Below are 17,355 nucleotides of genomic sequence, written 5' to 3'. Positions count from 1 at the left end.
AATTAGGGAACTCTTTTAGGTGGACTACAGCTGACTGCTTGTTTCTCGGGTCACTTGTTGGATTCCTGGTAAAGAAGAAAACAAAAAACAGGAACAGATAAATATAAGATGAAGACGTGCCCAAAACAACAGGTCAAGGGTTGTTTTTAGCAACTTCCCTTTCATAGCCCCTTCTAGAAACATCCACTCCCTGAAGCTGTCTCTCAGGTGCCTGGGATTGCCCAAAAGGCGTGCAACCCAAGGTGAAGTTCTGGACTCTGTAGAATCCAAAACACAGCACGATGTTTCACGACATTTCCTCCAGCCAAACTTCCCACCCCGCAGGCTTTTCTCCCCTGCAGCTCTCAGAGAGGAAAAAGACAAAGACAGCCAGCCAAACCTGGGCGTTCGTGTTACCTCTACCGAAGGTGTTTACATTTTAAAAGGAAAAAGCATTGATAATGCATTCACGCAAAGGACGGATTTCAAATAGTGGAATTTTAGGCTCCCTGGCTTTACGAGTGGAAAGAGATTGGGAGACAGTGATTTAATCACACTGTGTTAGGTTATTACCGTCTTACTCCTTTGTGTAGAATTGGCCCTGAAAAAGGAGGGAGAGAAAAAGAAAAAGGCCAAAGGGGAAAAAGGAGGAAAAAGGAGACAGGAAAAGAAGGAGGATAATACTTATGTGGGATGCCAGTGAGTGACCCTAGAAGATTCTGGAAAAGAGGCTGGGAAATTTAAATGACTGGCTCATCATCCTTGTTCTGTCCCTCTGTCTCTCTCATCTTGGCAGTTCTGCCTGCCTCCTAGCCAGTGCTGCCCTGAGCTCCGTCCTCCGTCCTCGGCCCTACTTCTCTCGTTCGGAGTCTTTCTCACTAATAGCTAACACACTCCTTATGCTTTTATTACATAGGTTTTTCGGCCGTGTACTCCTTGACCACCCCTTCTTATCACAATATATAACAATGCTTTTGGAAGTCACTTGTGCAGAAGAGAATAGAAAGATCACTGCATCTTTTCTTTGATGGGCACTATGCTATTGACAGCTGAGCTACACAAATCACGTGATTCTATAGCGTGGTGTGCTTGCGGCTCACATCCTCAAAATACAGGAGCTCTGGTCAATTCTGTTTCCTATGATTCTCACCAAAAAGTTTATGTGTATATAATTGTGTCAGCTGCATCATCAGGTAAAACCCGGGACAGTGAGGACTTCCTCTTTGACTAGGCATCCATGAGAACCGAATCTTCCACCGTTACACGGCTGATAACTGGAAGACTCAGCCCCCCACTAGGTTGGGCTGAGTATATTTCAAACTTCCACTGCCTGCTTACTTCTGGTGCCAACACCATAGGATACGTTCATATCGCAATAACGCCTGCCCTGCACTTTTGCAGGCCACATCACGTGAGTTGGCACAGTGGGCGTTAAGAGTATCCTGGAAACCATTCCTATACCAGTCTCCTATCCGTAAAAACTCTACTCCCAACGTAAGTGTATACCACCCCAACCCCCCTTTGCTGTCTCTCAAAAATGCACACCGTCATCCTGGTGCCGCCCGACCGGAGAGGAAATATGTCAGAGAGAAAGCTGGAGTGGAAAGAAACCACAGTCTTGATTAATCGCAGCTAAAATCTCTTTCTTTTGCTGATTTTATGAAAATATGTAACCAAGTGAACATAGTGCCATGACCCCTTCCCGGGCCTTGGAAAGGTCCACGTGATGGGCTCACACTTCACTGGCTTCAAAGTAAATCCATCTCTGCCTCGTTTTTCTTTTTTTTCTAAGTGTTTATTTATTTACTTAGAGAGAGAGAGAGAGAGAGAGGGTGCTGGCACGTGGGCAGGGGAGGGGCAGAGAAAGAGGGAGAGAGAGGATCCCAAGCAGGCTTCACACTGTCAGTGCAGCAGCAGGCAATTCGGGGCTCAAACTCACAAACCACGAGATCACGACCTGAACCACCCAGGTGCCCTGTAAAAGGCCTTCCTTCTTCTGCTCTTGTGGGCCCCCAGACCATCTAAAAGTGCAAGTTTGCCACGTGACTCTTGCTTTTAAAACCTTTCCTTGTCACCAGGATGTCCTTTGTCACCAGGATGAAGCACTACTCCTCTCCGCTTCCATGGTTCCCTCCATTTCTCTCTAAACTTCTCTTGCTTCTAGAGCCACATCACCCCTTATGCTCATGCAGTATGACTGCTTGCAATCCTCCAGACCATGCCCAGTTGTCTCCAATCTCTGTGGCTTTTGTCTTTCTGCTGCCGTCTTCTTTTTTCCACATACATCCCCTTCTTACCCCTAGCTCAGTTGACTCGATGAACATCCACTCTTTCACAGTATAGCTTAAGCATCTCTCCCTCCACAAAGACTTTCCTTGACAATCAGAATGAACTACGTATCTTTTTACTTCTTTATGAAGTTAAAATGTTTACATTTATGTAACAAGTACATGAATACATTTCCATTGTAAAAAGGGGAGACTCGGGGCGCCTGGGTGGCTCAGTCAGGTCAGTCTGTCGGTTGAGCACCGACTTTGGCTCAGGTCATGATCTCAAAGTTCATGTGTTCAAGCGACACATCGGGCTCTGTGCTGACAGCTCAGAGCCTGGAGCCTGTTTCAGATTCTGTGTCCCCCTCTCTCTCTGTCCCTCTCCTACTCTCTCTCTCTCTCTCTCAAAAAAAAAAAAAAAAAAAAAAAAAACATTAAAAAAAATTTTTAAAGGGGAGACTCAACCATTATGGATAAATTAAGAGTGAGCACCATCCACAATTCTAGTTTTTAGTTTGGTGTGTGTTTTTCCAGTTCTTATGTATATTAACACCTCATTCCTTATTTACACGTCTTTCTTCCCCTACTAGATTAGAAAACCTACGAAGGCAAAGGCGATGTCTTATCACTCTGGCCCCACTGCCCAGCCCAGTGCCTGGAGGTAGGAATGACCAGCGCTGGAAATGAGAGCATCAAAGCACAGAGAGCTTAAGGAACTTGCCCGGCTTACCCAGAAAAGTGGCAGAGTTGGCATTCAAACTCAAGTAGAACATGCACTCACTAACATGATTAATATTAATATTAATGATTAATCTATAATTCATATATAATGAACACCCACATTGGGGCAAGTAGCGTCTGGATTAGAAGAGCTGCCCCCAGAGAAGGTCCAGCACCTACCATCACAGCACATTACTGGCTTACATAAGCACCGTGGTAGCATACTTCACACAATAACTAAGTGACTGCTTTTTCTTCTGTCCCCCCCCCCAATTTTGTTTCCCACAGAACGACGTCTAGTAAGAGTGTTTTCACTAGTTATGCAATGCTAATATCTAGTGCAGCCCTAAGTTGTAGCATACCATCAGAATTATAACAGCCTAGTATCTGACGAGATTACTCATTTTTCTCTTTAAAACAATGAACGAGACATTTGTGACTCCCTTTTTAAAGTAATTTCACTCTTCCTCTACAACCTACTACTATCTACAACTAATTTGTAATTTCCCAGGGGACAGCTCCAGCTGCTTGCTGTGTCTAACACAGGGCTGGGCTCAGAGCACTGGTCACACGTCTGCTGCATGAAGAAACTGTGAGTGACTTCCACTGACAGTGCGGTAGATTTCACTAGAAAGAGAGCGATAGCGTTGCTATTCCCCCAGACACTCAAGATGAGTGACTGGGGTTGTTTCAAGAAATCTTTTTTCTCTCTTAACAATTGCCCATGCTCTTGGCCTCCTTAGAGCTGAAAGAGCCTCCGGTTTGTGTAAAAAGCAGCCCAAAGTCTGCCTCTCAAAAGGAGCTGGGCTAGTTTGTCACTTACCTCCTAGATCCCAGGTACACAAGATTGTGTTAACCTTTATTCTTTATTCTATACTTCTGTTCTGTCGTCATTGGATCTTTTAATTATTTGTCACTTTTTTTTTTACTCAATAATATAACAAAGCGTCTCTAAATTCACCATGTAATCCAAGAGCCAGGACACCGACAATCTCTTTCATTCACTTCTATGCTCCTCCCTATTCTATCCCCTTCCCCCTTCACTATCTTAAATTTTGTATTTATCATTTTTGAGTTTTTTTAATTAAATTTTTTATTTGGAGATATTTTAGATTCACTTGCAGTGAGATCCCACGTGCCCTTCATCCAGTCTCCTCCAGTGGTAAAATCTTTAATAACTTTGGTACGGTATCACAACAGATACTAACATTGATGCAGTCAAGATAGAGAACATTCCCCTCACTACAAAGATCACGAGGGTCAGCAGCACCGTCTGTAGTCACCACCACTGCGGTCTCATACTTGGTCCACCCCATCCTTAATCCCTGGCAGCCGCTAATCTGTTCTGTATTTCTATCATTTTGTCATTTCAAGAATGTTGTAAATGTAGTCATACAATATATGATCTTTTGAGACTGACTTTTCTTCACGCAGCATAGTTCTCTGGAGGTTGATCCAGGTTGTTGCCTATATCAACAGTTCATTGTTGTTGTTATTGGTGAGTAGTATTCTATGGTATGGATGTCCCCACAGTTCATTTAATCCTTCACCCATCGGGAGGCACCAGTTCTTAGCTACTATGAATAAAGCTGCTATAAACATTTGTGTACAGGAATTTGTGTGAACATATTGTGTGAAACGTTCATTTTGTGAACATAAGTTTTCGTTTTCCTGGGAAAATGTCCAGGTGTACAACTGCAAGGTCTTAGAGTAGTTGAGTGTTTAGTTTTTCAAGAACTGTCAAAGTACTTTGGATCCAGAGCGGCCGAACCATTTGAAATTCCCACCAGCAGTATATGAATGATACTGGTTCTCAGCATGCTCTCCGGCGTTTCGTGTGGTCACTATTTTTTATTTTAGCCATTCTGATAGGTGAGTAGTATATCTCACTGTGGCTCAAATACGCATTCCCTAACGGATAATGATGGTGAATATTTTTTCATATGTTTGCTCTCTGTATGTGCTCTTCAGTAAAGTGTCTCTTTGTGTCTTTTATCCATTTTATAACTGGGCTGTGAGAACTCTTTATATATTCTAGATACTAGTCTTTTGTCAGATGTGTGGTTTGCAACTATTTTCTCCACTCTGTAACTTGTCTTTTCGTCCTTTTAACAGGGCCTTTTGGAGAATAAAATTTTTAATTTTGATGAGGTCCCATTTACCAATCTTTCTTTTTATCGGTCATGCTTTTGATATAGTCTAAGAACTCTTTGACTTGCCCTAGATCCTAAAGATTCTCTCACTTTTTTTCTAAATGTTTCATAGTTTTTGCATTGCATTTTATGTATTTAAAAAAATTTTTAAGTTTATTTATTTATTTTGAGAGAGAGAAAGAGCGTGCACACGTGCACACACGCAAGTGAGTGGGGGAGGGGCAGAGAGTAAGAATCTCAAGCAGGCTACTCACTGCCAGCTCAGAGCCTGACGCGGAGCTGGAGCTCCAGAATCATGAGATCATGACCTGAGCCGAAATTAAGAGTTGGATGCTTAACTGACTGAGCCACCCTGATGCCCCTGCATTTTAGATTTAAGGATGTGATCCATCTTAATTTTTCTGTAAGATGTGAGTCTTAATTAGGGTCTTTTGCTCCAGCACCATTTCTCCAAAAGTAGATCTTTCCTCCACTGAATTGCTTTTGCATCACTGTCAAAAATCAACTGAGCATATTATTTATTTGCGTCTATTTCTGTGGGTCTATTTCTGGGTTTTTTATTCTGTTTTATTTAGATATGTGTCTGTGTCTCTGGCTATACCTCATAGTCTTGATTACTACAGCTATACAATGTCTTGAAATATATATTATATATTATATAAATATGTTATATACTTATATATATATATTATTTATATATCTTGATTACTATAGATATATAATGTCTTGAAATATATATGTTATATAAATATATATTATATAAATATAAATATATATTACTATAGCTATATAATGTCTTGAAATTTCATAGACAGATTCCTTCCAGTTTCTTCCTCTTTTTCAAGATTGTTTCAGCTATTCTAATTTCTTTGTCTTTCCATATAAATTTTAGAATAATCTTGTGTATATCTAAAAAAAAAATCTTTCTGGGATTTTCATAGGAATCGCGTTTAGCTTGTACATAAATTTGGGGAAAATAGGCATCTTTGCTAGGTTGAGTCTTCCAATCCATGAGCATAGTATGTCTCTCCACTTATTTAGATTTTTTATTTCTTTCATCAACATTTTGTAGCTTTTAGCATGTAAGTCTTTATGTGTTTGTTAGAGTAACACCTAAATATTTCTTTTGAGTTACTATTTAAAAATTTTAAATTTTGGCGTCCATGTATTCATTTGATTTTTGTAGGTTTATCCTGTGTGTTGTGAACTTGCTGAACTCACCTATTAGTTTTAGGAATTTTTTGTAGATTACTTGGGATTTTCTATGTAAACAATCATGTCATCTGCAAATATGGAGAGTTTCATTTCTTCCTTTTTGATTTATATACTTTTTATTTTATTTTCTTGCCTACTGCAGTGACTAGAATATTCAGCACTATGTTGAATATGAGCAAACTTTCTTGCCTTGTTCCAGATCTTAGAGGGGACAGCATTCAGTCTTTCACTATTAAGTACAATGTTAGCTGTATTGTTTTTGTAGATGCTCTTGATCAGATTGAGGGAAATAAAGTTCCCCTTTATTCCTGTTTTTCTGGGAGTTTCTATCATGAATCATTGTTGATTTTTTTCAAATAGTTTTTCCTCATCAATTGATATGTGTGATTTTTCTTTTTTAGTCTGTGAAGTGGGTTATATTGATTTTCAAATATTGAAATTGACTTGAAACTGACTTGTACCTCTGGAATAAGAGACTTTGTCCAGTTTCACAAAATGAAATGGGAAATGCCCCCTCTTCTATTTTCTGGAAGAGATTGTATAAAATTGGTGTTAATTCTGCTTTAAATGTTTAGAATTCTCCAGTGAAACCACTGGAATCTTGAGATTTGGGGGGGGGGGGTCTTTAGTCAATTCCTTTAGTATTTATAAGGCTATTAAAATTGTTTCATATTGGGTGAGTTGTTGTAGTTAATATTTTTCTAGAAATTGGTCCATCTCATCTCAGTTGCCCTGTCTATGTGTGTATAATTGCTCATAGCATTCCTTTATTATTCTCTTGATATCTGGAGGTTTTCTAGTGTATTACATTTCATTCCTGATATTGGTCATCTGTGTCTTCTTTTTTCCCTTGGTCAGTCTTCCTAGAGGTTTGTCAATTTTGTTTATCTTTTCAACGAATCAACTCTTTGTTTCAGTGGTTTTCTCTGTTGTTTTTGGATTTTAATTTCATTGATTTTTATTATGTCCTTTCTGCTTGCTTTTGGCTTTTTCTCTTCTTTTTCTAGGTTCTTAAGGTGAAAGTTTGAGACATTTAACACTATGAATTTCCCTCTTAACACTGCTTTAGCTGTGTCATGAAAATTTTGATATGTTCTATTTTCATTTTCATGCAGTTCAGGTATTTTTAAAATTTCTCTTGAAATTTCCTATTTGACCCACGGTTGTTTAGAAGAGTGTTTAGTCCAAGTATTTGAAGATTTCTTGTTATCTTTGTTATTGATTTCTAGTTTGTTTCCATGTGGTCAGAAAATACATTCTGTATGATTGTAATTCTTTTTAATTTGTTGAGGTTGACTTCATGGTCCAGGACATAGTCCATCTTGCTATATGTTTCACAGGCACTTGAAATAAATGTGTATTCTGCTGTTGTTCGGTGGGATGTTCCAAAAATATCTATTTGATGGTGTTGTTGAGTTCTTCTATATCCATGTTGATTTTTGTCTAATTATTCTACCAATCATTGTCAGATATCTTAATTTTTATCTGTCTAGTAGGTGGAAAATGTTATTTTGTGGTCTTGATTTGCATTTCCCTGAGTTCTATTAAACTTGACGGTCAATTAAATATTTTCCTTCCTCCCTAATTGTACTTTTTAAAACATGTAGTTGAGACTTTCTTTACCAATTATTCAAACTTGTTTTTTCCCCTCTTATTTCTGTTTTTTTTTTTTTTGTTCTTGTTTTTGTTCCTACATATGTAGTAACCCTGGCGATGCATCTGAATAGGAAAGTCAGGAATATGTCTTTGGGTAATTCTGGTGTATCTCCATCTGGCATAGTGCCACAAGTAATTAGACACACACTTGGGTAAAAAAAACAAAAAACAAAAAACAAAAACCTCCAATGACTTCCCATTTTCTGAAAAATGCAGTCCTCAACCTTAGAATAACATTTAAAGCCCATATGATGTACTTCTGATTTAACTAATTCAGCTATGTCAATGCCTCACTGTTCCCTAATAAGTTGGCCCTTGCCTCTACACTTTTGCTCATGTCATTCCCCTTGCCTAGAATGCTTTTGGTCAATCAAAATCCTACTTATGTTCTAAATGTGGCTCAAATGCTCCCTCTTAGGAGACTATCTTGATCATTCCAGCTGGAAGTGATTGCCTTTTTCCATTGTCCTCTAACATCTGCCCTACTTTGGTGCATTGCTTGGTATCATAATGCACATATCTGATAAACCATTGGGTGGCTTCATGTCCGTGCTTCAGACCAGAACTGTGTTGTTATTGTTACTTTACATCTATATCTTGGCTTGTAGGCAAAGTGCCTCTTTTTTATTGATATTCTAGCTCACATAGTGAATATCATTAGAATTCTATTTCAAATGACCAAATTCACCAAAAGTAGTACATTAGGCAAATCACCAATTTGTTGAGAACAGATTAAAAGAATCATTTAGAATACTGATAAACTCATGCTATGAAGTGATTTCCAAATGCATGTCAGTTGAGTGTGGGACATGAACTAGCAAAACAACTGAAAAATGTGTTTTAAAAATATGATTTGTTTTATGGAAGTGTGCAACACTCCAGTGAGTTTTGCACTTTTGTTTCTTTAAGCCAGGTGATAGTTTCAGTAGACTGTGTAATATAACAGGACTTAAAAAAAAAGCAAGTATAAATAATACCCTATGTTATTTTTAAATTAAGGGTCATACAACTTATCTACATAAAAGTAGTAAAATTTTGTATCTCACATTTTCATATACCAGGCAATTCCAGTCTTTATTAAAAGTCTAACTATAATTTTTTTTAAGTCACAGAAGACTAGAAGAAATTTTTTTAAGAATTCTTATCTTAGCATAAAATGAAACCCATTTATTATAGAGAATTAGAAAGAATAATGATAATAATTACTATTGATAATTAATCAACTATTAGGTATTTAATCAATAAATAATTATTGTTAACAACCATAACATAGAAAGACTTTGGAGAGGTTGTTCTAGATCTTTTTTGGTCTGTGTTCAGACAAGAGTATAATGGATAGATTTTTTTTTTAAATGAAGAGTCTATACCCACCCTTGGTGTTCCAGGATGTAATAATGCTGATGTTTGTCAGTGCTTTGTGTTTATTTTCAGTTCCACATGCTGTTCTTTAGACCCATTTCCTCTTGCTCTCTCCCCAGCAGAGGAAGAGAAGTGTTGACCTCTCTCTTCCGCCTCAGAATCTTCCATAGAACTAAAACACTGTGCCTTCAACCTGATTTTCTCCAGGGCGAATCAATCCTCTTTCTCCATGGTGTTTGGGTCTCATTTCCCAATTACTTTATCACTTTGAGGTATCCCCAGAACCTTCTAAGGGCTGAGACCAAGGCATATTTTTCCTAATAACTAATTGGCTTGGTTATCTGGCATTCTCTTTCCTGATAGCAGGGGAACTGGATAGATGACTTTTGGGGCTTACTTTCACTTGTGACTTCATGCATCTTTTTATGGAAACTGGCTGAGGATTCTACATGTGGCAAATATTTAGTAAGCCTTCCTGGCTGTCTGACTCAAGAGTGTGGTTCCGAATAAGAGCCACAAATGGTAAAGGCAGTTCCAGGAATTTGCTGGTTACTCAGCAGTGTTGGATCAAGCAGGGAAAACAGTGCCTGCTTCCTGCCATTTCCCAGCCACTTCTTCCCACATTCATTGTGAAATGGGTGGTCACAAAGAATGGTCAGAGGAACCCACATTGCCCCTTGCAGGGTGCTCTCTGGCAGGGGATATGCCCTGTGTATTATGTTCTTCAAGGAGCTCAGGCTTCCTATAGGCAGCTTTACTCAACATGGAATAGAGCTCCAGGCAGTTGGGGCTCATCCAGGTTGCCTCCTCCTAGTATCAGTGTTTCTTTTCAAGGAATCCACTTTTGTTTTTATTTATTTTATTTGAGAAAGCACGTGTGAGCATGCACACAATATGCACGCACACACACAAGCACACACGAGTGAGTGAGCAGGGGAGAGACAGAGAGAGAGAAAGCATCCCAAGCAGGGTCCACGCTCAGCATGCAGCCCAATGCAGGGCTTGATCCCCACGATACTGGGATCACGATCTGAGCCAAAAATCAAGAGTTGGATGCTCAACCGACTGAGCCACCCAGACGCCCCAGGGAAACCACTTTTAAACCTGGCGTGGTTGAGGCTGTGCATTGCTGCTCTCTGGCACCTGTGAACCTGCGATACAGTCATGCTCATCCTGTGCCTCAACGTGAACCCTTCCAGAAGGGAAGGGCTTCCATTCCCTTCTGGAATGGAAGGGAATGGGAGCCCGAGCAGTGGAGTGACAATGCTGAAGTGATCTCCTTCTGGATTCTCAGACTCAATAAATGTTCACCTTTGCAAAAGTGTTTCAGGCACTGGAAAGATTTTGCAGAAAGTGCCTGCACAATCCTGTCAAACACCTTCCCCATATGGCCCTCCATTTTTTGTAGCTCTTCACCAACCCTTTCATCCATCTTCCTCTTGTGTCTTGGATATTCCTTTTTCGGTCATACCACTTGCCCAGAATATCCCCAACCAACCTCTATCTTCTCCCATCATTCAAAGGGTTTCTCAAAGGGTTTCTCTTCCAGGAAGTCTTCCCTGACTCACTAGAACAATGAAACCTCCTGGCCTCCCTCTACACTAACCACTCTCCTCAAAGAACTTCCCCTTTGTTTCCACAGAACATAGATGCTGCAACTTATTTATTAGTTTAATGTGTATTTTGAATAGATTCTCAGGAAGGATGTCTTCCTGAGGCATAATAATAGGTGATGCCTTCCAAGAAGTGGAATGCCTTCCAAGAAGTAGAATGGGGTCTAACTGAGGTGTAAATGACCCCAACACATTAGAGCAGAAAGCGTAGTTTCTCAGACTTTGTCTTCAGAAACTGAACTTCTACGTTTCCAGTGGTGCTGCTTATGTATGCGATGTTATTAGCCAGATGGTTCAGTAGTAGCCATTCAACAGATGTTTGCTGGGAATCTACGGTGAGCCTAGCATTGTGTCAGTGACTCAAGATGTAGCGCGTACCGGAAGTTTTTAAGACTATTGCTTATGTATGCAATGTTATTAGCCAGATGGTTCAGTAGTAGCCATTCAACAGATGTTTGCTGGGAATCTACGGTGAGCCTAGCATTGTGTCAGTGACTCAAGATGTAGCGCGTACCGGAAGTTTTTAAGACTATTGTGGCGGCCCGCATTGAACCATGCCTCTCAGCATCCAGGCCTTTGTGTAGCCCCCACACCCACCTCTTCTTGAATCTGAGTGTGTCTATGAACTTAAAGTTCATGTGTGGGAATATGCAGAAGCAGCCAGGAACTTTCTGAAAAAATGATGTATTAGATTTTGCTAAATGGAAAATGTGGCATATGAAACCAGTAGGCACTATTAAAAAGAGGTACTATTAAATAAACGGTGTCAGGACTGGCAGTTACCCATCTGAAGCGATCAGGTCACCCCTGTAAACTACTACTCTGTTGGATGACAAGAGAAAAAAAATAATAAACACTGGCCTTAGTCCAACTTAGAAAATCCAACTCAATCCAATTATTTAAACACTTTTTAGGCGGTAACTCTGGCTCTTTTGGATGACTCAGTATCTTTTCGATTTCCTTGTTTCTCGCTGCAATTGCATATGGATGTAGGGGGAAGAAGGGTTTCTAGGGCCATCTGTGCAGAGCCTTGTACCTTCTTTGGTGTCTCCAGCTTCCATGGAGATGCTCCTGTCCACCTGTGTCTGGGAACATCTGACACTGTGATTTATGGGATCTAGTCCAGGTTTGTGGCCCTCCCTGGCACGGCTCACCTCAGCTCCCACGGGCACTGCGTTACCTGCAAGGATGGCTGTGATTCCCCTTTAGTGTCCAGACCAATGTAGGATGATTCAGTCACTCTCCCCAGTGTCCCTCTCACAGGCCGCCAGCCACCTCCACTGGCTATTCCCACAACCCTCCACAGCACGTGCGGATCTCCAAATGCCTTCTGTGAAACAACAGAGCTAAGGCAGGTTCAGGGGCTGAATTGTGGAGGACCACACGGCATTGACTTTACCCTCCTGTCTGACTGTGGTTAGATGAGGAGCACAGGGACAATGTGCTTCCAGACTGTGTCCTTTCAGAGTCTGAGACCACTCCCCAGAGAAGGGAGGTGGGGTTCTGAGTCTACCAGCTTCATTTTTTTTCATCTTCTTACAGTTCATTGGGGCCAGAGGCAAAAGGTCTCCTTCCTCTCCTAGACTGCACCTATAGCTAGTCTCCGAGCCCCGGCTCTTGACGTGTTACATGGAGGCTAATGGACTTTAGAAAATCCTTCTCTCTGTAAACAGAATAAGGCTTTCAGGACTTGCCCTGATGTCCACTTGTCCCACAGCCCTTTCTTCCAAGCAGGGCCCTTGTCCCCCTCCTCATTACTGAGGGGCAGTGAGCCTTAGGGCTCTGCCTTAGACATGGAAGGCCAGGAGGGAACAACAGTAAACTGGGGAAACAAAAATAAGTCAGGTCAGTGTTTGCAGAATATCTTCTGGTCACAGAGGTACATAAATTTGGAAGACAATTTCGAGGAGCTATCAACTAAAATCATTTCTTTTATAATTCAGATAAATATCTTATGCCACTGCAGAGATAGGGCAATGAATTCAATGTATGGCACATAATTTTCCAAAAACACTTGATGACTCAGCTGTCTGGAAGTTGCTTTAAAACCTTATTAAGTCACAGTTTGCCAGTTCAGAATTTCCTATAATGTAATTCTGAACAGACACGATGGTTAGCTTCCTACAATGAAGGGGTGGTTGGCTATTTCCCAAGCAATTGGCAGCAAAAGGACATACAGAGCTTCCCCCTTACCCTCAGGAGATATGTTCCAAGGCCCCCAGTGGATGTCTGAAACCATGGATAGTACCAAATCCCATACGCACTATGTGTTTTTTCTATATAGACATGCCTGTGATAAAGTTTAACTTAAAAATTAGGCGTCGTAATATTATTAGTAGTAATAACAAATAACTAATAATAAAATAGAACCATTATAAGAACATACTGTTAGAAAAGTTATGTGAATGTGGTCTCTCTAAATATCTTACTGTACTCTACTCACCTTTCTTCTTGCGATGATACAGAATGATCAAATACCCACGCGATGGCATGAAGTGAGGTGAATAATGCAGGCACTGTGATGTAGGGATAGGCAACTATTGACCTTCTGACAAGATGCCAGAAGGAGGATCATCTGCTTCCAGAACACGGCCGACTGAGAACTGAAATGAAGGAAAGCAAAACCACAGATGAGGGGGCGGTGGGGAGACTACCGTATTGAATCTCCTTAAGATAATCAACTGCTTTAAACCACTGTGGGCAGTTTCTTAGACGCTGCTATTATCTGGGAATATTAGCTGTTCATTAACTCATGGGAGGCTGAGAAATATTTGTTGTTAACCTATGTCGCCATGAGTCATGGAGGAGGAGGAGAAGGAGAAGAGGAAGAAAAGCCAGCAAGGTAGCTGTGGCGTAATGGCAAGGAGGTTTGAGACCCAGGACCTGTGGACTTTGGGGAGAGACATAGGCAGGGCTTGGAGTTCTACAGACTTGCCCTACTATGATAGTCAGCAGACCCTTGGGACAGTGGCTGGGTGTGAACACTCTCTCACCTCTATCTTTGCATCATGAGAATGGAGATGATCGCCTCTATCTCATGGATTGTTTGAGATTTAATGAGATGATGCATGTGGACTTCTTAGCATGTTCCTAACACATAGGAAGCACTCAACACATGGTAACTACTAGTATTTTATTACTATTACATTCAGCAAAAATGTTGATAAAATTACATTTAAATATTTATAGGGAAAGTATTTTTGTACAATTCTGGGCATATAGTGGACTCTTCATATATTTGTTTAAAAAGTACGTTCCCGGGGTGCCCGAGTGGCTCAGTCGGTTAAGCGTCTGACTTCGGTTCGGGTCATGATCTCGGGGTTCGTGGGTTCAAGCCCTGCATCAGCTTGGAGCCTGGAGCCTGCTTTGGGCTCTGTGTCTGCCTCTCTCTCTGCCCCTTCCCTGTTCGCACTCTCTCTCTCTCTCTCCCTCAAAAAGTAAATAAACATTAAAAATAATAAAACAATAAAATAAAAAGTATGTTCCTTTCAACAGTTCTAAAGTTCACACTATATATTAATAGCTTTTCACCCAATTGTGCTGCACTGTTAGAGCTGTGGCTTCATTTAATCTCTTCCTTTTCTTTGGGTAATCTTTATCTTGAACTACCAAGAGTAGAATGTATTGTGACCCCATGTTGCTAGAACAAATCTGACACCATGGGTTTGTTTAAACAATTTTTTTTTTCAAATCAGATTTACGGGGAGATATGAAAGAGAAAAGGAGTTTGTTAGAGGAAAACAAATGGTTTCTGAGAATTCTAAGGCACTGATCTGATGTATTAAATAGTGAAGGGAACCACGGGTTTCTCTGCATATTATATATACTACTTGATGAGATCCCCAGAGAGTGTAATACCTTCATAGACAATATAGGGGATAGATCTGATCATGGTCCCTTTGTTGCCACATCTCAGCTTATCCCTCTTCTGTTTCTTTTCCCTGTGACTCAGACAGATAACAGCTAGTGGAAGGGGGAGAAAGGAGTCTGGGCAGAACTCCCAGCAAATTAAGTCCAGTGTTTCAGGGAGGGCAGCCTGGGGGTGCTAGGTTTGGGAGATAGGGGTCACAGAGTCCATCACCCAGGCAGAAAGAATGAAACATTTATTTGTGTTCTTGAACTTTTCTTCCCTTTGGATGTAGAGGACAAAAGAAATGAGGATTCATCTTAATAAGCAGTATTTCTAGAGAAGCAATCATTTGCCAAATCTGATGATTTCCTTTAAAAGTACAGTCCTGGGGCGCCTGGGGGACTCAGTCAGTTAAGCGTCCGACTTTGGCTCAGGTCATGATCTCACGGTCTGTGAGTTCGGGCCCCGCGTCGGGCTCTGTGCTGACAGCTCAGAGCCTGGAGCCTGTTTCGGATTCTGTGTCTCCCTCTCTCTGACCCTCCCCTGTTCATGCTCTGTCTCTCTCTGTCTCAAAAATAAATAAACATTTTTTAAAAATTTTTTTAAAAATAAAAAAAATAAAAGCTCTTGGGTTGGGCTTATAATAACAAAGAGAAATTGCGGTATCAAAATTTGCCAGTAAAGTACAGGAATTCCTTAGTACTCCATCATAGCTTCTGAAGCCAATTTCTTGCAAGCAGCTAATTCCTCAGAAGTCTCAGAAACCTATGGGTTTCGCTCTCATCTTCCTTCTGGGACCCTAGAACCCCAGCAAACAGTAAGATGTGTCCCCCCCTCTCCCCCCCCACTCCTGGATCTTTCCATCCACTCCCCCTGTACCACTCTGTTGGATTCTCTCATGACCAACGGCAGACTGCTTGTGGGAAGGCTCTATGCCATGTGCATATCCACACATACCTTAGCACACTATTTGGATCCACTGGGCATTTATGGAATAAAAGAATGCATGTATGAAAAATGATTTTAAAATATTGTTTCGCACGTAAGTGGGAAAGACCACAAGGCTCTGAGGGTGGCGTTTTCAGGACCTGGAGCAGAGGCGTCCTACAAGTTGTCCAAATGTTATTATTCTGCCCCTGTGATCCCCTAATTTCTATACCCACACAGGATCAGAGGTGGGCAGATGTCAGCAAAAGTTCATACCCACATTTATTTTAACCTTTTGCCCACCATTTTTTTTTTCCTTTTTAATCAGGGAGAGAAATGAAGCAAGATACACAGATCAATGCATCCTTCTTCTCCTTTTTCTACCTACTATCCCGGGAGATGCTGAGCTGCAAAATGACTCAAAAGAAAAGGAGGTTGAAATGCAGGAACAAAGGGGCAAGGAAGCTCTAACCCAGGAAAAAGTCACCAAACCAATGATGCAGCCAAGGGCAGGGGAGGATAGAGAGGCAGTTGGGTGATGCAGCCAACAAGGACTCTGAGAGGGAAGGTAACCACTGGCTGCTTCATGGGGAAACCAAACCTCAGAAGAGTTTGAAGGAACAAAAAAAGTGAAATGCTCAAGTTTTGTATACTTACCAACTGGTGAGGAGGGGCACGGAGAGGATTCCCATCAAGGTAGCACCAGGAACAGAAATGGACGGAGAGCTCCAGGGCCATCATGGCAGGAATGGGCCACAGAGCCACACATGTGGGCAGCAAGGGAGGCCTTAAAATCTGCGACTAGGGGGGCGCCTGGGTGGCGCAGTCGGTTAAGCGTCCGACTTCAGCCAGGTCACGATCTCGCGGTCCGTGAGTTCGAGCCCCGCGTCGGGCTCTGGGCTGATGGCTCGGAGCCTGGAGCCTGTTTCCGATTCTGTGTCTCCCTCTCTCTCTGCCCCTCCCCCGTTCATGCTCTGTCTCTCTCTGTCCCAAAAATAAATAAAAAACGTTGAAAAAAAAAAAAAAATCTGCGACTAGGTAGGAACCCAAAGGCATGGGAGCCATTCTCTGAATGAGGCATGAAAATACAGACTGATCCTTCACAGACATGGGGATTAGCCAGACCAGGGGACCCTGAGGGGTCAGGCTGTCTTATCTGGCTATGCCAGGCCACACAGAAGTCAAAGGAATACAACCAAAAGAAAGGAGGGCTGGAGGGAAAATATATCCGCTAGCACCATGGAGTTAATCCGAGGGGTGTGAATGCCACCTTCTGCTCTGACATCCTCAGGGATATGGGGTTTAGACATCAGCTTCAGTAGACAGGAGACTCTAGAGCTCTCATTCAGGCAAGTTTGCCAGTCCCTTAGATCCCTTAGACCCCACCCCCTTCCATGTCTCCACTCCCCTCCTCTCGTGGTAGTTAGCCCATCTCCTAACCTCAATTAATAATGAATATGAACATGAATGCCAAGTCATTAACGTGTGAGATTGTGATCTAGGGGGAACTGACAAGTCAGAAATTTGCAGTATGAAATCATTCATTCATTCAACCAATATTAGTGAAAAGCCCACAGGGTACAAGCAATGAATTATGGGAGGACTCTTGAGCT

At 41.4% G+C, this 17,355-nt stretch overlaps 1 protein-coding gene across 1 annotated transcript in view; it reads right to left on the bottom strand.

Moving 5' to 3' along the window:
* NSL1 (NSL1 component of MIS12 kinetochore complex) overlaps positions 1 to 17,355 on the bottom strand; it is a 58,180-nt gene continuing 40,825 nt past the window's right edge. Inside the window, exons 6-7 of the transcript XR_006198959.1 lie at positions 13,409 to 13,568; positions 1 to 65 (exon numbers count right to left, since the gene is read on the bottom strand). The gene's annotated coding sequence lies outside the window, so the exon portion shown is untranslated. The remainder of the gene's footprint in view (positions 66 to 13,408; positions 13,569 to 17,355) is intronic.

This window comes from Panthera leo, chromosome F3 (assembly GCF_018350215.1).
Source record: "Panthera leo isolate Ple1 chromosome F3, P.leo_Ple1_pat1.1, whole genome shotgun sequence".
Taxonomy (NCBI): domain Eukaryota; kingdom Metazoa; phylum Chordata; class Mammalia; order Carnivora; family Felidae; genus Panthera; species Panthera leo.
This window is presented reverse-complemented; position numbering and strand designations above follow the sequence as displayed.